The sequence below is a fragment of the Alligator mississippiensis genome, chromosome 12 (assembly GCF_030867095.1).
Source record: "Alligator mississippiensis isolate rAllMis1 chromosome 12, rAllMis1, whole genome shotgun sequence".
Lineage (NCBI taxonomy): Eukaryota > Metazoa > Chordata > Crocodylia > Alligatoridae > Alligator > Alligator mississippiensis.
Window position 1 is genome coordinate 49,711,894 of NC_081835.1, and position 22,311 is coordinate 49,734,204.

Here is a 22,311-nt window from a genome sequence, read left to right on the forward strand (position 1 = left end):
ATAACACAGCCCACAAAGGCTGTGACGGTTCCCCTAGATACACTGGCAGAGCCATGTGCTGGAAGTTTGCCCAGCCCTTGCCCGCACTGTGGTGCTGTTAGTCCCTCACTGGCACACCGTCACCCACTTCCTTAAAGACAGGAAAGCCAGAGACAAGAAACAGGGTTGTTGGTCTCTATAAACCTGTCAAAGAAATGGTGGGGTTTCCTTCTGTTCAGAGCTGCTGCTAACTGGCATGCCGCAGAGAAGTGTCATTGCAGGAACTTAAAGAAACCTGCCTGTAGATAAACATACGGGACAAGATATGCCACTGGGGTGTGTCAGGCATACATTTCAAGGCAGCTGAAAATATTCTAGCCGCAGCACCCACGGGGGGGCTGATTGGTTAAGACATGCTGACACGCTGTCTACCTTTGTACAGCTGGAGAGAGTGATTAAAGGCTTCCCCAGAAGCTTGCAATTGGACACTCCAGCTGTGTGCGGTCGCCTCAGGAAGGAGAAGACACGCTTCTCAGCTCTGCTCAGGAAAGACGAAGGTAAGCCGAGAATCTGCTTCTGGCTAAATCATTGATCCTGCCACGCTTTGTTAGGGCACCGCACGACCGGTGCCCTGCTGCTCTCTGGTACCTGAGCCCAGCTGCAATGGGTGCGATAGGACAGCAGTGAGGACCCAGAATCCTGCTGAGGGCACATCTGTGAAGCGCGGGGCTTTCTTTGCCTTGAGGATGCAGCTTTCCTGTGCTTGTCATTTCTCTGCCTGTGGCTCAGTGATATGGATAGAGGGGAATCATTTTGTAGGAGAAGTTGCTACAACTTCTCTGCCTCTCAGGTTTCTCCTGCACTGGAGCTGTGGTTCACACAGTGCCATGCAATGAATCAGTGCCGGACTTTTTTCTCCCTTTGTGTCCCAGCAGAGCATCACCTCGGGCACATCCTGGTCAGCTTTTCCCTCTGTTACCCTCTGTACTGGGAAGATATAAATGATTCTAATGTGTCTGTTTGGGGAATTTCTTTGTCAAAACGATAATGATTCCTAGGGTAGAGTGCAGTGTAAATGAGAATTGTCCTCTTACCCTGGGGTCTGCTCTTCATCTGATTTCAGTGCTTACTTGAACAGGAAAGGGTCACTTGCTGCTTGCAAGGAAGGGTCTAGAGGTTTGAACCTGATTCACCACTAACTAAAAATATTAAGATTTATGTGCGCTTGTTCCCTTTGCAGACCCCTGGCAACAAATTGGTAAAATGCCTCTTGGGCTAAGGTAGTGCATTGAGGCCAGAATCTATTAAATGTCCAAGACAGGAGAGGGGCACTTCTCTCCTGTCTTCTTTGCAGCTCAAGACCTAAACCTAAACTAAGGGTTACATTATGCTCAGGCACAGCTGGGTGGCTCTATGGGAGCTGTGCACATATGTGCTGATGAATGTCATAAATCCAAGGGCTAGGTTATGGTGTTCAGACACAAGCCTGAGTAGAGGGCAGCAAAAGGAAGTGTCATACCTCTGCTCTGGCTCCAGGACCCTCCTGGTTCTTCCTGCCACCTCCAGTACATTTCACGGCTTTGCCTTCTTCCTGTCTCTTTGAAGAGTCTTACACTCTGCTCCTGACGTGTAGGGGAGCTGTAATCCCTCAGCCCCATCCTGCCCAGAGTCTGGCATTCACATAGACACGTGGCAAAGGAAGGAAGGCTCTTGAGGGTCTGTTCTGGGGCAGTCTGCCTCATAGGCAGGAATACACTCTTTGGTTTGGTGCATCTGGGAAATGCCTGTTCAAGGCAAGCCAACAAACAGCTAGAATGCTTTCAACTAGTCATTAACTTTGTTCCTCTTCCAGCCGCTGGTCACTAAGGCAAAGAAAGCAGGGATAGGTGAGGTACAAGCACTCAGCAACATGTACCTATTACCAGGCAAAAGAAACCAGGCAGCAGCTAATTTGTTTGGCTTATTCTGGCACCAGTGAGATAAGCCAATTGAGTTCCCATCCCCTCCCAGTCCAGTCACCGGCACAGGGAAGCTGGGGTTTTTTTCCCTCTTAGGGGCATAAAATTAAAATGCAGAATAGCTGGGCCAGGTCCAGACCCAATGGGAATCAAGACATGAATGGCAATGCGGATTGTCAAATCGTTTCAATACAAACCCAGGTTCTTTACCAGTCTCGATCAAGTGATTGCCTGTATCAAAACAGCAATAAACCATCACAAGTGATGAAACTCTGCTGGGCCTCAGCATTTCCAGCAGTCTGCCTGTCTGCGCTGAGGCCAGCCCCAACACTACTACTTCTCTTCCCCCTCAGTTGGACTCTGTTGGAGCCCATGTTTTAGAAATGTAGTAGGAAAACAGCTAATATATTCTGTGCTACAAGCTGGGTTCCCCCTTGGAGGTGTCCACCAGTGTGTGTGGAGGCACTGAAATCACAGCCAAAAGGATATCATCATCCAGTCCCATAGCTCTGCAGGGAAGGTGTGGGTCTGTGGCTGGGACAGCAGATGGTCCAGAAAGTATCTTTCCTGGCAAGTGTCCTTGCTGAAAGCAAGGGCCCTGGGGGGAACCCTGGTAATAGGTACATGTTGCTGAGTGCTTGTACCTCACCTATCCCTGCTTTCTTTGCCTTAGTGACCAGCGGCTGGAAGAGGAACAAAGTTAATGACTAGTTGAAAGCATTCTAGCTGTTTGTTGGCTTGCCTTGAACAGGCATTTCCCAGATGCACCAAACCAGGTGCAGCATGTTGGTGGCATGTGGCTAGGTATCAGTTGAAACCACTTTACAGTTCATAACCAGGCTGAGTTCATGACTCCTTTGAAGTCTGGACACAAGGCCAGTGGGTGACATGATTAGTATAAGTATAGATTAAGTTATCTTACTGCTCAGGATATGCTCAGTCCCCCAAAGGAATTATTATTTATAGTATTACTAGACCAGGAACACCAGCATGTTCATGTAAGGGGAGCTAGCGTTCCCTTTTGCCTGGAACAACAGTGGGTGGGGAGCTGAAAAGATGAATTACTGCTACAGCAGGTGCCAATAAGCTAAGGCAACACAGCTGAGGCTGTAACAACAGAATGGGCCCAATGGCATAAATTCATCACAGAATTAGACAAGCCACAATGATCAAATCAAATATAGGGAAAGGCCCTCATTTCTCCTCCCCGTTCAGAGATCAAAGCTGGGATCCTACTGACAATGGAACTCTGCTGAAAAGTTTTTCCAAGTTCCTATTCAAAAGCATAGGATCAAACCCAACAAATTAGAACTTCCTTTACACCAGGACTGAGTCTGGTGCAGTTCCTGGGGCAGGGCGGAGGGGTTGGGGAGGGCTTGGGTTTATTAGAAACTGCTTTTGCTGAAATATATTTTCCTTTGTGACTCCTGAGCCTTTACACACAAGTAACATGTCTTGAACCTGAAACTCAAACACCCAACATCCACCTCTTTAAAGGGGATCAGATGGAAATTCTCTTGTTTGGGTTGAATCTAACATAAGGGAAAATGTGCCACCCACACGGGGCCGCAGTTCAGCATCAAGGGTGTAAGCTCTTCCAAAGGGTACATCTCATGCAAGTTTCCATCATGGATCTAATTCTCAACTCCTTTGAATCTTGCAGTCATTTTCTCTTGTGCAAAATGTGCATGAGATGCAGCCAATTTATAATGGTAGGATTTTACCCTACCTTTGTTTTTCTGTGAATGAGGATGCCTACTCAAGAAACAGGCCCTGCATCTGTGGAAAACCTCTCTCTCCTTCTGTTGGGGAAAAAAACCCAAACCATCAGCAATAATTAGATTCTAGCCTGATGCCAGTCAGTGTCCTGGATCCCCAAAGGATGGCCTGCCTTTTGGATAAAACCAGAAGCCACAAGGTGACCACAAGGCTGTGAGAAACTCAGCTCCACTTATCCAGAACTGGGCATTAGTGAAGGCTCTCTGTACCCTCCTATCAATGTAGACAGGACAAAAAAACCCTCCAGCAGAGGTGTGAGTAGGTCACATTGTGATAATGCAGACCTGGTTAGCACTGTGCGCATGACAGGCACCTGGACAAAACAACAGTATTTCTGTGGTGGGGGCTGTCGCTGTAAAGGTCAATCTTTTCAGGCAGATTGACCTGATCTTTTCAGGCAGAGGGTCTGGGCATGGTGCTGCATACAGCTGGTCGGAGCTTGATGCAGAAGAAGGCAGAGCGGCAGGAACCTGTGACGAGTAAAGGGCAGGGGCGTGCAGGGAACAGATTGCTGCCCTGTGTTCCTGGGGTCTCCATGAACATTGGTTGGGAGCTGCGCAGGGAGCGGCTGCTGGGAAATGGAGTCTGGCTGCCAGCCGAATCCACCATTTTGCCCACCTTTTTTACAGACTAATTAAATCAGAGATGCATAACATAAGCTTTCATAAGCAATGGGTTTACTTAATCAGATGCTGTAAAATGAAGTAACCTGCTGCTTACAAAAGCTTATGCTAACCTGCCTTCTGCCTGACTTCAGACTAACATGGCTAACTACCTGTATATGTAGGCAGCCATGCTTGTGTATCAAGGGCAAGCCAGATTGGTGTTGCTTGGCAATGTCCCACACTATAAATTACTGGTGTCCAGTGCGCATTTTCTGGAGTGATCATTTTGGCATCTAGTGCCCAGAGTCTGCATGTAGTACTGCAAAGGAAGAATGTTTCTTCCAAGAGTTTCTGTTTTGATGGCTTTTATAGGTTGTGTCTCTGGTATTCTCTGTTGTTGTTTGCTGAAGATTAGTAATTCTGGCAACTGCCCCATCTCCCTTGTTGAAAACAGAGGTGGGCCAGTTTGCTTGTTCTAGTCATTATTCAGTGTATGAATAATGTGTGGCAGCTAAAGAAAGGCAAAGCAGAGATGACTGATCCACTGAATGGTTCAAAATGGAGTCTATAACCTGAAAACTTTATAGCCTTTCAATTTTCACCTGACATTGGCTAACTTCAGTCCCCCTCTCTTCACCACTGCTGCATTTCCCTTGATGTAGAATTTAGAGCAATGGCAGTCAGTTTGATTGTGTTCTGCTCATGATAGTCTTTTTTTATTATGGAAGGACATCGTTCTATTATTGAAACACCACAGGACAAGGCAGAAGAACTCATGAGTTGTCAGTGTGACAAAATCATCAGCAAAGCTAACTGCACTTTATCATGCATCAGCAGATGCACGATGAATAGAACCAAGAAAGTGATACTTCCCCTCTATGCGGCATTGGTCAGACCGCAGTTGGAGTACTGCATCCAGTTTTGGGCGCCGTACTTTAAGAAGGATGTTGATAGACTTGAGAGGGTCCAGAGAAGGGCCACTCATATGGTTAAGGGTTAACAGGCCAACCCCTATGAGGAGAGACTAAGGGACCTGGACCTCTTCAGCCACCGCAAGAGAAGGCTGAGAGGTGATTTTGTGGCTGTCTACAAATTCATTAGCAGGGAGCAGCAAGGCATCAGAGAATCACAGGGCGCCTCCTGGGGTAAGAAGGAACAATGGTCACAAACTGACAGAAAGCAGATTTAGGTTAGACATCAAGAAAAACTTCTTCATGGTAAGGGTAGCCAAAATGTGGAATGTGCTTCCAAAGGAGGTGGTGCTCTCCCCTACCTCGGGGGTCTTTAAGAGAAGGCTGGATAGGCATCGGGCTGGGGTCATCTGACCCCAGCTCTCTTTCCTGCCCAGGCAGGGGTCGCACTCCGTGACCTGCTGAGAATCAGTGGAACTCCTAGGTTCCAACTCTGCTGCTAAGTCACTGTGTTACTTCAGACAAGGTAGAGGGATGTTGTGTGTGATGTGGTGGATGCCTTTATAATGGCTATAGATTCAAGATCATGTGTTAAGACTACAGCCAAAAGGGACTATTTAGTTTGACCTCTTGTATATACAACATAGATATAGTATACAGAATTTCTCCGAAAAGCAGGAACCTTCTTTTGTAAGTGCCAAGTTCATCACTTCCTCTGGTCACCTGTCAGTACTAGGAAATTGCATCTTGTTATGACTTTGTCTTTTAGACTGAACTTCCCCCCACCCCCCAACTATCTGATCTCTTCTCCTTGCATAAGAGCCCACACACAGTGATCAAATGACCTTTCAACAATCTACACAATTAACTGAATATAGAAAGACTCAGTTCTTGCTTTCTCAGGAAAAGGGAACCAAGAAAAAAGTGGTATTTCTACGGGCCACAAGTTCAGCATAGTTTACAGCTCTTCCTTCACAGTGAATCAGTCTGGTCTGTGTATGCAGAGTAGGTTATCAGTAGGGATCCTGTACCTATGTATGGTTTTAGATCTAGTGAAGAAAACGCTCTATAAAATCTAGGTAGTATTATGACTCATTATTAATTGGATCTAAATTTTTGGTTTGACTTGGTAACAAAACTTGGTAACGTTAGTGACCAAACTGGATAACTTGGTGACCAAATTTTTGGCAATGTTACCAAGTCTCTCCCAACGTGCTGTGGTAAGGATAAAAAACTTCATTGTGTATTAGTGGTCTCCATTTCTCATTCACAACCAAAACTATACAAACTCTAGCTCAGCAATATTTTCCTTTATTTTAGTCATCCATCTTGTAACTGCAGTGGCCGTAATGGTAGAGGAGCCATACAGGTGACTTATCAATCAAGATAAAGTGTGTTCTTTGAAGTGGCTGGACAGAGACCCTATGGTTCTCTCTAACTTTCTAACTCCTAAGTAAATTAAATAAACACAGATGATGCTGGTTAGTGTTAACTCACCTGGTCTCTTCATACTTTGATCTGGCCTTTGCAATCTTAGAAAGGACTGCATACCATGTACAAGTCATAATCAACTTGAGCTAGCTCAGGTTATTCCTTAGCAGGCTACATTTTGTCAGATAAGCCTTAAGCTGACATTTTGGCTAGGTACAGGCAGTCCAAAAGCCCAAGGTGGAATTGATTTAAATGACGTGGTTTTCTGTAAGAGGCGTAGTTTAGATTGGTAGCAAACAGGACATGCATTCATCCTTTGGTACGGCGGGCGGTGGGGGGGGAAGGGAGGGAGGTAAAATCTTAGACTGGGTTCCACCATTTTTAAACCAGTCTGTGTGGGCTGAACTTCTGTTCTGTTATGGGGAAAGACCAGTTTCCAATTGCATGTCTGTACCTGGCCAAATGTCTTTTGCCTTGCCTGAGTCCCCAGATGACCCTTTCTTCACTTTTTAGTAAGCAGTTCCTGTTCTATTGTTGTCTCTCTTTTTCACACAAGACATCATGTGACAAAGCAAAGAATATTTCCGATTCACATTATTGTTGTCATCATTTTTATCATATTTATTGCAGTTATTCTTTTGATACTTCTGATTAAATTATCCTGAATAACAAGTATGAAGGAATTCAAGGATGAAACAATTATATTGGTAATAAGAACCCATTTTCTTATAGCTTTAAGACTTCTGGTAAATGTCCCAATTAATTCAAAAGAGCTCTAGCCTTGCATATCTAGATTAGTTGAAAGGTGCTTAAAAACCACAGTGGTCAAGTAGTCAGATCGGTGCCCCTGGACTTTTATCTATGCTAACTTCAATAATTTTCACTCCAACAAGCATATTAAGTAGTTTGTGTTCATGAAATGAAACTCAGCTGACTAGTGACTGAACTGTACATGTGACTGAAACAAGCTTAGCACTGAAATGAAAGTGGGAGGTTGCCTACTTCTTATTTTTAGGATATTCCTGCTCAAGTGGTTAGATATGCTGCGCAGTAGGCCTGTGCGAGTAGGCAGGTATTCAATCTGCCTCAGAGAGCCAGCCATAGGGTATAATGGGGGATCTATGAAATATCTATAACTTTGTTATTTTGTCTCTGATTTGGGTGAAACTTGCAGAAGCGGTAGCCTCTGCTGAGAGCATGAAGCCTGCCAAGTTTCAAGAACATTGGTGTAGGGGGTTGGGGGAACTGCACCCCAAATTCTTGAAAGCAAAACTCATGTCACGTCTATATGTGTTACACCACGGGGTGGGGGGGACTGCAGGGGCCGCAAAGCGTACCAAGTTTCAAGAAGATCAGTGCAGGGGCTTGGGGGGGAACTGCACCTCAAGTTGCTGACAGACAAAACTTGTGATGTGGGTGGGTGACACTGTGTGTGTTAAGGTGCGCCCTTCCTGGCGCTGGGGCCTCTGCACAGCTCGGTAGTGTGCCCCAGCGAGGCCTCGTCCTTCCCTACAGCCTCACGCCCAGTCCTCCGCTTTACGTGACAACAGGTACAATAACTTAGCTGACTCGACACCAGTAGCAGCAGCAGCAGCAGCAAAGGTACCCACAAGAGCCTTTCTTTTTATAAAGGAATTGACAGCAAGAAGTAAAGATGTTGCATTATGTTGTGTTGGACATATGATGTTATTCAAGGTGTGTGATGGCTTATCTTCTGTTTTTATGTCTATATGTGTATTATGAAAAAAAAAAAAAAAGGAGTACTTAAAAAATGTATCTTTGGAAGCTTTAGGGTTGAAAATCCCTTTGTCAGGCTGAGGTAGTACCTGCAGCTGGTCCTGGATGGAAAGAATAGTAAAGAAGCCAGAGGCTGCCTGGCCCGCAAAGCAGGCAAGAAAGCCAGTCAGTGAAAATGGAAATGGAGGCATCAGCGGGTGAGGGACAGGCTGGAAAGGGGGATGTAGCAGCGCAGGTAAAAGTGCAGAGGTGCCTGGGGTGTCAGATGTCCGGCCGGTCGCAGCGTGCCAGAACTCCACTGTGCATACTGAGTCCACGAGTTTCTGTACCTACTACCTAGGAGGCTGATGAAGTGCAGTTCATAGACCCAGCTCTGAAAAGTGGTTTGTACAGTCAAACTAGCACCTAACCTCATCACCCGAACTGAAGCCAACTTCCTACATCTCAAAACACAAAACCTGCCAACTATCTCCAGTACCCCCACAAACTGCATGCCAGAATCTATCAAAGACAACAAAACCCAACTATCTGTGGGGGCACATTCCCCACAAACTGGCCTTCAGTCTCTCAGGCCTGATCCTGAGAGGGAACAAATTACAATGCAAACCACTTTTCAGAGCTGGGCCTATGAACTGCACTTCATCAGCCTCCTAGGTAGTAGGTACAGGCACTCATGGACTCAGTATGCACAGTGGAGTTCTTGCACGCTGCGACCTGCCGGACATCTAACACCCCAGGCACCTCTGCACTTTTTCCTTAGCTGCTACATCCCCCTTTCCCACCTACCCCCACACCAGCCTGTCCCTCCCCCAATGACGCCTCCATTTCCATTTTCACTGACTGGCTTTCTTGCCTGCATTGCGGGCCAGGCTAGCCTCTGGCTTCCTTACTATTCCTTCCATCCAGAACCAACTGCAGGTACTTCCTCAGCCTGACAAAGGGGTTTTCAACGCAAAAGCTGGCATCCCAGGCAGCTAAGCTGAGCTCACCAGGAGCCTCACAACTGCACTGCAACCAGCAAGCGTCAGGTCTGTCAAAGACATGACAGGTCTGGGCATTCACCAGCCAGTACTTTGTGCGTGCGTGTGTGCGTGCATGCATTAGCTGGAAGTCATGGCACCTCCTACCCGCCTTTCACCAGCAGATTGTTGGTCCTGGCATTTATGGGGCTGCCGCGCTGCCAGCAGTCCCACCAGGCCTCCCTACCCTGGCAGGGTGCAGTTTTAGTGGTCATGCCCAGGACCTGGGGCATCCTTCTTCCCCATGGCCCCAATCCTATACCTCCAAGTTCGTCCTGGCAGGGGAATGAGCTCAGCAGGGACATGTTCTTCCCCTGCTGGCTGGTGATGCAGTTAGTGCCCCCTCCAACTGAGAGCAGGGCATTACTCGGCTTTTAAAAAAACTCAAAAAAGGAAATTGGTGCAGACGGAGTGAGGAGGGTGGCATTCAGTCCGTCTGCAGGTGGAGCTTGGGGAACCCCAGCAGTGGGAGGTTCACCTTTAGGAACACCAGCTGCTCCACCAAAGCAGGATCCAAGCAGGTGTGGTGGGGTGTCACTACATCCCCAGCAATGCTGAACACCCTCTCGCTCTGCATGCTGGTTGGTGGACAAGGCAGGTGTTGCCGGGCAACCGTGGCCAGATCCTGCCACATTTGGCTGCGTTTTGCCCAGTAGGCCAAGGGGTCGTAGTCCAGTGGCTCTACATCCTCAGTGGGATAGGTAGCCACCAAAGCCTTGGTGCTACCTGCCCAAAGCTGGGGTCTCGTGCATTTGGACCCCAGCATTGAAGCCATGCCAATGGCCCACATTGGCAGTGGCTGGCGTGGGGGAGACTGGCTGGTGCTGGTGCTGGGAGTGCTGGCATGAGAAAGTGGATCCTCCTTTTCCATATCCCCTCGCCTCTGCACTTCGGCCTCCCTGACTTTGTTGACCAGAACACCCTTCCAGTGACCGAGGGTTTTGGTGCTGCCAGTGCACATGCTCCCCTACACCCTTGGGTCGCACATGTGCATCATCATGTGGACTGTACTGGACTGCAAGAGATCCAGCCATCTCCTGATGCCCTCCTTTAGCCGCCTCACCAGTGCCTGCACATCTGGTGACAGCAGCCTGCCCCAGCCAGGAACATCGATCCCCTGGAACTTCTCCATTTGGTTCTCCAGTTCCCTCATTAGGGGGATCACCTGGCTGAGGGGGGCAATTGCCAGCACTAAGGGTCTCAGTGGCCTTGAGGAAGGGCTTGAGGACCACCAAAATCTGGGAGATGGTATCCCACTCAGTTCTGTTCAGAGGGCCGCTGATCCCAATCTCCCCAAGCGAGGCCATCTCATGGATGGCCTTCTGTTGCTTCACCAACCTTTCCAGCATCAGGTATGTGAAGTTCCACCAAGTCTCCACATCCTGCATGATTCTGTGCTGCAGGATGCTCAGCTCTGCCTGTTTCTCCCGCAGTATCTTGCCCCCTTGATGCTGCAGTGGAAGTAGCCCGCCACCTTCCTGCATTTTGAAATCATCTGTCTTGTAACAGTACTGGTAGCTGCCACCAGCAGCCCTGCCCCCCCCAAGGCATCCCTCACTATTAGGTGCAGCCTGTGTGCTACACATCGGATGCCAACAAAGTTGGCATCACGGACAGCCTTCATCATATTGGTCCCGTTGCTGGTGACTACGAACCCATGGGTGAGCTCAGCCTGCCTAACGAGCCACCCCTGCACCATGCGGTTCATGGCCCCCATGATCTCCCTTGCCATGTGGGACTCATCCAGCACCTCGGCTTGCAGTAGATCCCACCGATGGCCTGACCGATTGCACCAGTGCCCTGTGAGGGAGCAGTAGGCGTGATCGCCACCCTGGCTGCTCCAGATGCCGGAGGTAAAGTGCAAGGCTACCTGCGGTCCTGCCTTGCGCAACTCCTCCCTCAAGTACTCCCTGCATGCGTCATACAGGGAGGGCACCACTGTCCTGCTAAAGGTGGTGCGTGCGGGCACTTTGTAAAATGGGGCCACAAGTGCTATGAACTGCCTGAACCCTGGCCGCTTGACTAGGGAGAAGGGCTGGCTATCCAGAGCAAGCATCTCCCCAATGCTCTGGGTGATCTCACTTGCCTTGGGAACGTACCCCCCTTTCTGTCCACCTTTCCCCCACTGGTCCAGGGTGATCTGCATCTGCTTTGGGGGGAAGGGGGCTTTGGAGTGAGCAGGGTACTTCCCTTTCAGCACACTCGCATTGGTGCCAGGCTGAGCAGGAAGAAGGGCAATGGGGTGCTGCCTCCTCAGATGCAGCAGCATCACCATGGTGGAAAAATGTCTCGCATCCTTGCCATGGCTCATGTGCCTTCGGCAGTGCTGGCAGATGGCAAACCTGGGATCATCTGCCAGCTCAAAATGCTCCCACACTACACTACTCCCCTGCTTCTGGGTTGAGGCTGAGGATCCTGCCTTATCCCACTCCTCAGCAGGCTGAAGCTCAACAGCAGGAGGAGCTGCCTCAATTGAGCCACTTGCCTCCACAACCTCAGCATCCTCCAAGGTGCTGCTTTCCAGAGGAGACCTGAGTCTAGGGGAAACTTGAGGGGTGTGGAGCACAAACTCTGATTCCTCCTCAGTCCCCAGAATGGCTTGAGCCAGCATGCTTAGCATCCCTGGTTCCAGCTCCTCCTCTGGCAGTGGGAGGCTCACACTGAGAGATGACATTGGGGTGGAAGAGACAGTGATTCCACTGCTGGTGCCCACTTCTGGACTGAGGGGAGGTGGTGCAGGTGCAGGGATGTCAGGTGCAGACACTGCTTCCACTGGCAGCACTGATGTCATGGCTGCTTGGGAAGAGAATGTGTCTGTTTGGTGGAGGGGGTAGGGGCGGTTTGCAGCTCTAGCTCTCCCCCTTACCTACTCTGCCTCCCCTGCCAAAAGACCTGGCACCTGCCTTTCCAGCACGCTTCATATTGATCTTTCCTGTGCTGTAAAGGGTCTGTGTGTGTATGTGTCTCACTTCTCTTGTGTTGTGTGTTTTATTTTCTCTGTTGCGTGCATGCACTGGACTCTTTCTTCTTTGATTGTTTGCTTTAGTGTTAAGAACTATGTAAAAATTGTGTGCTGTCTGTCTGTCTGTCTGTCTTCTCCTATGAATATCTGATTGTTCTTCTTTATATTTTGTGTGTGTGCATGTGTGCAATCTGTGTGCCTCCCTGCACAGTGATGGATCACACTGGCAGGGAAAAACAGCTTTCTTTTTTCAAAATTTGCACAAAATAAAGCAAATATAAATTGAAAGAAATTAATTGAATAGTACTAAAAGAGGCTAAGCTAAGCTTGGCTAAGCTAAATCCTACCCAATCCTTTCTAACAACAAAAAGGAGCAGGCAAGTTCAACTACTGAGTAAAGTAACCAAGCTGAGATGCTTGAGTCTGCTAGGGTACCTTTTTCACGCAGTTCCTGAGAGGGAACAAGCTAGCAAAAGGCACAGCATGCTTCCAAACAGAGGCTTTTATGCTGTTTCTAGGTTCCTCCTCCCAGACGCTGTCATTGGAAAGGCAGCCAGAGAGAAATCCTCACTGGCCACCTACCCATGTCAATCTTCCCCCCCACCCTACCCCCACTCCCCCATTCCCCCTTCCTCTTCTATCTTTCACTTTCAGCCTCTTAAGCATCCAAAGCTTTTCCAAAGCACTTTGGAAGCTCCGAACCGCTTTGCACAGCTTAAACGAGCTTGCACTTTGCTCCGGGCATGCTGCTTCGGATGCCAAAGTGTCCGAAGCGGTCCCAGATCCGAAGCGTGATCTGAAGCCTCGCACAGCCCTACTGCACAGCCATGCTCACTCAGCTTTCTGAGTGGCATCAACTTTGCAGAGGAGAACCCACTTTCATGTATGAAGCTAAGCTCAGAAAGGTCACTGAAATGAGCAAAGATTACCACTTACTTTCATGCTCACATTTCACTGCAAGGCAGCAACTTTCAATCATTCAAAGTCAGGCCATATTTGAAGCAGTACCTTTGAGGTGTAAAGGTCTGCATTTCATTAAGGTTAAGTACAGACAGTCAAAAAACCAGAGGCTGAATTGATTCAATCTTTGCAGGTTAGTCTAAACTGCAAAGATTAAACCAATAAGCAAATGAACAGACATTCACTTTTGATTCAGGAAATGCAGCCACATGCCTGCAGTAACTCAAGCTAGAAGCTGGAAGGGGTGAGGGGGTGCTACAGCATGGCTCTCTGGCACATAGCCAGCATGGGCTGTGTGTTTGCTTCCTCTTTCTGCTGCCCCCGAGGTCTTTGCAGTCCAGACTCACAGCAGCTGGACTCTGCAGTGTTGTTCATCACTTCCACTTCCTGCTTCTAGGTGCCTCTGGGATTTGTAGTTCACTGTTGCAGCCAGCACTAAGCAAGCAGGGCAGGTCAGCTTCATACTCCGGGGGAGGGAAATTTAACCCCCCTCCATGGCCCCAGGCCCCAGCAGCAGTTTGCCCGGTAGGAGGGGAGGTGGGGAGTGGAGGGAGGCAATGAGCCAGCCCATGGGGCAGCCCTCACTGCTCCAGCTGAGGAGCAGAGGAGCAGGCAACACAGCCCAGGCCAGGGATGCAAAATGCTGGGATGCTGAAGGACTCTGATTTAATCTGAACAAGGAAGGGAACTGGGACAGAAATTTCATAAACTGGTTTGATCTAAATCAGTTAAGTCTACATTGAACCAGGTTTATCTTAAACCAGTTTCAGCCATTTTGAAACTGCTTTATGTGCACTGAACTTTTATTCTATTACAGGTTTAAACCATTTTCTGATTACTTAGATCAGTTTGTGTGTAATTTCTGTCCCTAACCTAACAGTTCACAGAACTATGCAGGTCCATTATTCCTTTCCCTTTGTCTTTTTTCTCTCTCTCCCATTTCCTGTGCTTGCTGTCTTGCTCTCTCTCCCAATTCCCATCCTTTTTATGTTTTGTCCTTCAGCTTGTCAACACTGAGGAGAATGAGTTTTTAACCTGACTGGTTAAATTATCAGTGTTGGTGCCCCTGGGCTGCAGCCCTGAAGTTGTAGAACAGTGGAATATCAGAAGTGATCAAAATATTCAAGGCAAAGTCAAAAACATCATAGTGCATTCTCTGCACCAGAAGCAAATGCGCTGCCCATAGTGTATACACACTAAACCAGATCCTGACAGGTTACTTTTGTATACAGACCGACTCCCTTTAACCAACAAACATGACTGGCTGCATCTCCTGTGTGAAAATATGAAGCAACAATGTTTGAAAGTGAGTAAACATTACCTTGCCTGAACCAAGAAGAGTATGACTAGCTAATTACTGCTCTTTATTTTGCTGAAGTCTAGTACATAGTTAAATTTATACCTGGCTGAGTCATGCCAAGACTAACACCTTAATCCTGTTTATAAAACCCTCCTTCCATGTGATGGTAAGGTGCATAGCTTTCAGTCTAAGTCAAGTAACGTGCAATATCACTACAGGTGTTGGTTGTAGTCATGTTGGTCTAAGGACATAGGCAGACAAGATCCTTTAGGTAAATGGGTTATCTTTTATTAGACCAACTAAATAGTTGGAAAAATTATTGCAATTAAATAGTTGGTCTAATAAAAGGTACCCCATTTACCCAAAGAACTTTGTTTGCCTATGTCACTGCAGAGGCATTAGCTCAGACTTCTTGACAATAAGCAACAGTGGGGGCTGGTTTTGCAAAGCCTCCCTATAATTTTGTTTTTCAGGCTTCCTTTACATCTTGTAATTTATCTTCTCCCTTTCTAATAACATCTTATCTCATAGACATTAGGCCTGTGCGAAGCAGCTAATATTCGCTTTGGATTCGGATTTGGCTGATTCGGGGGACAGCGATTCAATTCGGTGATTCGAATCACTGTCCTGATTTGATTTGGCTGCATCTGATTTGGAGATTCAGCTGCTGCAACTCTGCAAACTGCTTTGAGTTTGCAAAAGGGCATCTTATCCTGAGTCACTGCTTGACCTGCCTACTTGCTTCCTAAAAGCCCTGTCAATTTAATCTGTTAGTCATACAGGCTAAGTACAGACAATCAAAAAGCCTAAGGCTGAATCAATTCAGTCTTTGCAGGTTAGTCTAAATTGAAACAGAAGAGAACAGACTTTTGATTCAGGAAATGCAGCCACATGCCTGCAGTGGCTCAGGCCAGAAGCTGGGGTGTCCCAGCCACCTGCAGAGGGTTCGGGATTGAGAGTATGGTCAGGGGTAGAAAAGTAAGAAAGATTTATTGACTTAACAAAAACTCAACTACGCGTAGTAACAAGACAAACAATGACAGACAAAAGCAATTCGCGTTGGCAACTTATCGGCAGTCCCCTCTGATGCCTGATACACAGCAAGCTTCTCTTTCCACAAAGTTCAGCGAAGTCAAGCGTCCCTGAACAGCACTGTCCAAAGGGGTAATCGGGAAGGACCCTGGAATGCAGTCCTTGGGCTCCTCGAGGTCCACAGGCCCACTGATCCAGGCAACAGCTAACTAATCCTTTTCACAGAGCTGTATCTTCCTTCTGAATGGTTTCCAGATATTTCAGCCAATTTAAAGCTTCTGAATGGTTCTGATAACGTACAACCACTCAGATTCCTTTTATTTTAACTGTCCTTAGACTTACCAATTGGCAGTACAAGCTTTGCATTTCTTTGATAAGATAGTTTTAACTACGCCACAAGGCCTTACTACTTCAAGGCTTTGCTAAATTTACTAGGCCTTACTTTATACAAGGCCTCACTACATCTTAATCTTTAATTAAGCTTTTAGCAACAACATATAGCTTAATATCTAAACAAATACAGAAAAACACTTAGTTTAATCTTCATAGAGCCTTCAGCAAGCACCTTTATCACACAGACATAATTTCAGCTGTCACACTGGGGAATGCTAGAGCACAGCTCTCTGGCATGCAGCCAATATGAGCCCAAGGTCTTTGGGGTTTGTGGTCCACACTCACAGAGCAGGACTCTGCAGGGTTGCTTATCACTTCTTCTTCCTGGTGCAAGGAGCCTCTGGGATTTGTAGTCCATGATCGCAGCCAGCAGTAAGTTTGAGCTGGGGAAAGGGTACTTAACACCCTTCCCTGGCTCCAGACTGCAGCTGGGGTTTTCCTGGGAGGCAGCCCCTCCCCCAGGCTGGGCTGGGCTGGGCTGCATCCCATCCCCACCTGGGCTTGCCCCTCCCACCCCCTTTTCAGCCAGCCCTTGCTGCTCCAACTAGGAAGCAGAACGATGGGGCAGCCCTGATCTCTGGAGCAAACAACACAGCCTAGCCCAGGTCTGAAAAGCATCCTGGGATGCTGAGGGACTGTGATTTAACTTGAACCAGGAAGGGGTCTGGAACAGGAGTTTCATAAACTGGTTTGACCCAAATCAGTTAAGTCTGATGCTACATTCAATTAGGTTTATCTTAAACCAGTTTCAGCCACTTTGAAACAAGTTTATGTGCACTGAGCTTCTGTTACGTTGCAAGTTTAAACCAGTTTCTGATCAGTTAAACCGGTTTATGTGCAACTTCTGTCCCTAGGCCCAGTGACTCTCTCATACATCACTCTTAGGTTATGTGACAATGATAGTATATTACAGAGAAGCCCCATATTGGTCACAGCACCAAACCAGGACACAAGCTATTATTTAACAACTCTCTCAAGAAAACAAAAAGATGTTTTAAGCAAGGAATACTCTACAGTCCTTAGGGAAAGTAAAGCTTGCAGATATCCAGATACCTGTCATCTGAAGTTTCTTTCAGGCTGACTCTTCTGTATCCATAGTATGCAGGCAACATATGGTAATTCTATGTATAGGGAAAATACAGTGCTTCTTACCCAGATGGAACTTCTCTTGGTTTATAGAAAGTTATCAGATCTATAAATCCCCTCATTCATTTAGATGTCCTTTGCATCTTTCACACTGTCTGTTTTGGCTTGTAGCTGCACAAAGATGATGGAGGCTATTTGGCCAAAGTACAATTAGAAATTCTTAGAGGGTGCTTTCTTTTTCATTAGCAGCTGCTTTCCTAAGGTGTTTATAACCAATTTCTGTTAACTAGACCTCTAATGTTATTGAAAAGAAAAGAAAAAAGGGAGGGAGGATTGAGAAGCTAGTGCTATGACCAGCTCAACCTCGTTTATCATTAGTATTTAACATGTGATTCTTACCTAAATGGGGAACGTGACTAGTGAAAAGTTTACTTTAGAAATGACCTTCCAGTCAGCCATGTGCCTCCTCCATCCTCCTCCAACACACTGTCAGCGTTCCCTGACCCTTGAGGCACTTGCCTAGATTGGGCTGTACTCAGATAGGTTTCATAGTTGATATGGTTGGAAGGGACCTTGATAGATCATCGGGTCTGACCCCCTGCCCTGGGCAGGAAAGAGTGCTTGGGTCAGGTGACCCCAGCCAGGTGCTTGATCCTGCCCTGCACAGGAATGGAGTGTTGCATGACGTAAAAACAAACAGGTGAGAGAGTGCAGGGCCTCAGAGTTTTGTAGTTGTGAGAGGTTGCTGCATGGCTGTAAAACTAGTCCTGCCAGAGGGGTGTGGGTAGGCAAGTATTTAAAGACATGGTCTCCAAGTCATGACCATTTGGGATCTGTGGCGCACCCTTTTCTTCTCTCTGCCTAACTTCAGGTGAGGGAGTTTGGATATAAATTGCTTTGGATTTGCCCTTCCATGCATCTAGCCTCTGCTAGCAACTGCACTGCAGTACATTAACCAGTAAGAATCCATCCCTGCTCTCCATGTACCCTAGAATGCCCGGCACAAGAGGCTCGGGCTACAGAGATGCAATTCATGAGCCAGGAGAGGTGCTTTTTCCCCCTACATTTGTACAAAGGGCTCAAAGGGCATTGAGGAACTGGGCTGCATAAAAACTCTAATGACTACAATAGAAACAAGGCTTTCCCTTCCCAAGAAGTGTTAGTCACTTGCTTGGTATGCAGTATTGACATATCAGTCATTTATTTTGATTTGTAATAGCTATAATGGTACAGGTATCCAGAGCTCTGAAAACAAGTGTTACATTATCTAAATATGAATGCCAAAATGCTTGTGGCTGCCAAATGCCCACCCTGCAAAGGTATCTCAATATAGCAGGTTAATTATTTGCCTTTCAGTTCAAGAATTGTGGCTTCTGTAATACAAGAAGGGATTATAAAAAGTGAAACTGAGATAGGGGAGAGAACTGATCTGTACAGTCACTATTCCAGAAAGTGCTGTTAGGACCAGAACCCTACTGTACCAAGCTCTATACAAGCATTTGAACAGAGAGGCTTACAGTCAGGTCAGGAGATGGGGGAGCCAGGTACAACATCCAAGCTAATATGTATGTTGAAGAATTGGCCTAACTTAGTTAGTTACATGGATAGTTTGTATGGTTGTAGTTGTTTTGATAAATGGTGACAGCATCTGGGAGGAAGGTGGGAGTATGGATGGGGTCATTTTGTTAATTTGCTGAGGTGCCAGTTACCTAAAACTGATTAAATCAAATGTGTCAGTTTGATTAACCTTATAGCCAATTGCCACAGTGGGGTCCTGCAGGAGGGCCATGATCTCCTTAAGGCCCCCTCTCCATGTCAAGTTGGCCCAAGGGCACCCTCTATTTCTCACCCGCCATGTCTTTGATGGTTTAGATTGGTTGGGAGGCTGCCTTATGCCCTCTCAGACACGTCTCTATGTTGACTCAGTGCCCAACTTGGGCTTCTCACTTGTGCCCCCTCTCTGGGGCTCGTTGTGCCTACACTGGGCTTCTCAATTGTGCCCCCTCTCTGGGGCTGGGGTCTAAGCACCCCGTAAGCTGCACCCTCCTGGGCACCGGGGTCCTCACACTCCGCTGTGAGGCCCCTTTAAGGATACTGCACTCTCACTGGTGCCGGGGTCCTCACACTCAGTTGCGAGTCCCCGATGAGGCCTCCTCCAACCCCTTATAGCCTCACCCAAACCACCGGTGTAATAACAAAACAAAACACAAGCCCCTAGGCTACTACATAACTATAAGCCACCTGGCTGTAACCACATTGCTCCGATATCTTAGAGCTGGCTTAGGCAGTACCTGCAGGTCTCGCTGCTTCTTGCATCCCTACTCCAGGAGCTCCTGCCTCTCTGGCTGCTGGCAGGGAACTGCCAGCCTGGCCTCAGCCCCGGGCTTTATAAGAGCCAGGCTTTGCCTCCTACAGGCAGCTGACCGCTGGCAGGTGTGGGCCATTTGCTCCCTCCAGTTGCCCTGACAACCCACAGGTGGGCTCCTATTCCCTGCTAGGGCTCTTTATGCACTGCCAGAGCTTTTCCTCTGGCAGTTTCTGCCCTTTAGGAGCAGGGCACTTCAGTGCTCTGCGACACCAATATTTAAATGAATTTAGAAAGGACAACCCCTTTCATCAAGCCTAGGAAGCATTAGTGTGATTTTAATGCTTAGATTTCTTTCCTTGTTTTATCCAAGACAGTATTATTCAGATCAATTAATTTGGTTATTCATAATCAATTATTGAGCTCCAGTTAATTAAAAACAAATTGTTTTATAGATCATGTTTAGATAAATCTACTCTGAGGCATTCACCAAGCACAAAATGTGTGTAGTCTTACAACAGACTGCACTAGAGCAGTATTGGAGCCCAGTTGCTATACCCAGAAAAATACAAAATACTACTATGTATACTTATTACCTTTACTCAGACTCACTAGTTATTGACTAGATTATTCAGTATTTTGGATACATGTATTACACCTCAAGTAATTTTCTCAAGAAGGAAAGATGTCCTTGTGTTAAGGCCCACTTAGGAATTTGTTCATTGCTGTTTTGTGGGTTGAGAAGGACTGATTTAAAAGATCAAAAGCAATTGCCTTAAATTATGATTGCAGGACTTCTTGGGCCAGTCTACATGTACTAACAACGGTGAAACATGCATATGGGCTAGGGACAGATATTCAAAAAGCCTGAGCCTGAATTGATTCAATCTTTGCAGGTTAGTCTAACTTGACTAGGTTGAATTAGTTTGTAACTGGACAGACATTCTCTCTGGACTGAGGAAATTCAAGCACATGCCTGCACTGGTTCAGGGTAGAAGTCGGGGGGCGCTACAGCATCCCTCCCTTCCCTTGCACAGTACTGAGCTGGGGGGGGGGGGGGTCGTGGACAGGCCCCTGCAGGACCCCTGATTATGGAGATCTGCCTGCACGGTCCCAGGCTTTTCCCCACTAGCTGCTCAAGGGGCAGGAGTGTTACCAGCCCCCAGCCCCATGCTAGCACTCTGAGGCAAGGGGTGGGGAGGGGGTGTGCAGTGCATGCATCTGTTGATGATATGGAGCTTTTCAATCTTCCTCTCCCTGCTTCTTTGTACTGTTTGCAGCAAACTGACAGGGAAACAAGTCAGCAGGGGGCTGATAACAGTGATTATCACCTCATCAGCAAAACAATAGGCTCTCTCCATTACTTCAAACTCTTCCTAAACAACTTACCAGCTGACCTGTTGATTAGCTCCAAATAGCCTTAAGCAGTCACTGTTCTGTCTGCCTGTCCCAGTGAAATTGGAGAGAGACACGCACAGAGACACCTCTCAGCATCAACTAGCATTAAGGGTGTGCAAAGCTTCGGTTGCCGATTCAATTCGGCCCAATTCAGCAGCCGAATCATCAAATCCGAATTGAATCAGGAGACCCATTACAAGCTCCAAATTGATTTGAAGCATCCAAATCAATTCAGAAAAGATTTGGAGATTCGGAAGGCTTGCAGGAAACAGAAACTGAGAAGAAAGAGGGGAAGTGGGGGGAAAGACTGCTCTGATATTGAAATCTGTAGCTGGTCAGTGACTGTGATCTTTCCCTGAGTTCCCTTCCAATCACAGTGCTCTGGGGGAGGGACATAGAAACAGCATATAAGACTCTGTGTGAAGCCTTTCTCTCCCTTTTGTGAGCTGTCTCTGTATGGAAGCAACAGCATGTGAAAGGTACTGGCTGCAGTGGCTGGCTTCCTAGTCAGTCTCTTGCTAGTCTCTCTTCTTGGAAAGGATTGAATACACTTTTCCAATATGTTAGAGATAGGAGACATAGTAAACATATAGAAGATATATTACACATACACATACATATTAAACAGATAGAACAACATATATTTCAAATAGAAGATATATTACACACATACAAGATATATTACACACACATTTTCCAGCACAGCAAACATTATGAAGCATGCTGGAAAGGCAGATGCCAGTTCTTCTTGCAGGGGAGAGAGAAGGGCTAGAGCGGGTAGAGGGAGAGCTGCATATCCCCCTGCCCACCCCCCCACCCCTCCCCCAAACATAGATGCATCCTCTTTCCTGGAAGCATTGAGTCTTCTGCTGCCAGTGGGAGCAAGTAGGTGGGAGCTGTACCTGTCCCTGCACCTGCACCACCTCCACGAACACCAGAAATAGCCACTAGCACCAGAATGTGACAGTCTTCTTCACCCCAATTTCAGCTCCCAGTATGAGCCTCCCATTGTCAGAGGAGGAGCTGGATTTGGAAGCAAGGGAGCTGAGTGCCATAACCAGGGAAATTCTGGGGAAGAAGGGGGAATCTGAGTTTGTTCTTCACACCCCTCAAAGTTTCCCTAGAGGCAGGTCTCTTCTGGAAGGCACTTTGGAGGAGGTTGTGGGGCAGGAGGCTCATCTTCCTCTGATGTTGTGCTTCTGCCTGCTGAAGAGGGGGATAAGACAGGATCCCCACCCTCAACCCAGAAGCGGGGGGTAGTGTAGTGTCGGATCATTTTAAGTTGGCAGATGATCCCAGATACGCTACCTGCCAGCACTGCCGAAGGCAGATCAGCCAGGGCAAGGACATGAAACACTTCACCACCATGACAATGCTGTTGCATCTCAGGAGGCAGCACCCCCTTACCCTTGATTCTCCTCAGCCTGGCACCAGTTGGAGCATGCCCAAAAAGAAG

The 22,311-nt window shown here is 47.4% G+C and overlaps 1 protein-coding gene across 1 annotated transcript in view; it reads left to right on the top strand.

Moving 5' to 3' along the window:
- Positions 1-356: 356 nt before the first annotated feature.
- LOC106737136 (ectonucleoside triphosphate diphosphohydrolase 8) overlaps positions 357-22,311 on the top strand; it is a 49,430-nt gene continuing 27,475 nt past the window's right edge. Inside the window, exon 1 of the mRNA XM_059715488.1 lies at positions 357-536. The gene's annotated coding sequence lies outside the window, so the exon portion shown is untranslated. The remainder of the gene's footprint in view (positions 537-22,311) is intronic.